Source organism: Penaeus monodon, chromosome 34, assembly GCF_015228065.2.
Source record: "Penaeus monodon isolate SGIC_2016 chromosome 34, NSTDA_Pmon_1, whole genome shotgun sequence".
Taxonomy (NCBI): Eukaryota; Metazoa; Arthropoda; class Malacostraca; order Decapoda; family Penaeidae; genus Penaeus; species Penaeus monodon.
In genome coordinates, this window is record NC_051419.1 from 33,986,530 (window position 1) to 33,986,800 (window position 271).

General features: G+C 39.9%; 1 protein-coding gene across 1 annotated transcript in view; it reads right to left on the minus strand.

Annotated features, from left to right (window-relative positions):
- LOC119594766 (potassium channel subfamily K member 18-like) overlaps window positions 1-271 on the minus strand; it is a 57,479-nt gene that overhangs the window by 11,669 nt on the left and 45,539 nt on the right. The gene's annotated exons all lie outside the window — the stretch shown is intronic.

The following is a 271-nucleotide window of genomic DNA, read 5'->3' on the forward strand; positions in this document are numbered from 1 at the left end:
TCCTCCCTCACGTTGCTAAAACGTTTTGCAAGTCTCATCACAGGATCCAATTAAAGCGAAAGTGCACAATAAATTTCAATTGACGTTTAGCGTTTTCAGGAGCAGAGGGAACGGCTGGCGGCGTGCCCATTCTGGTATAAGCGGAAGCCAAGGGGTAAATTTGAAAATTCGCGCGTCTAAATTATTTTTATTATTTTGATTTTTTAAAATGTTTTTCCTTCTTTCGGTTGATGTTCGATGTTGGCAATGTGTGATTGGTCATTCTTGCATT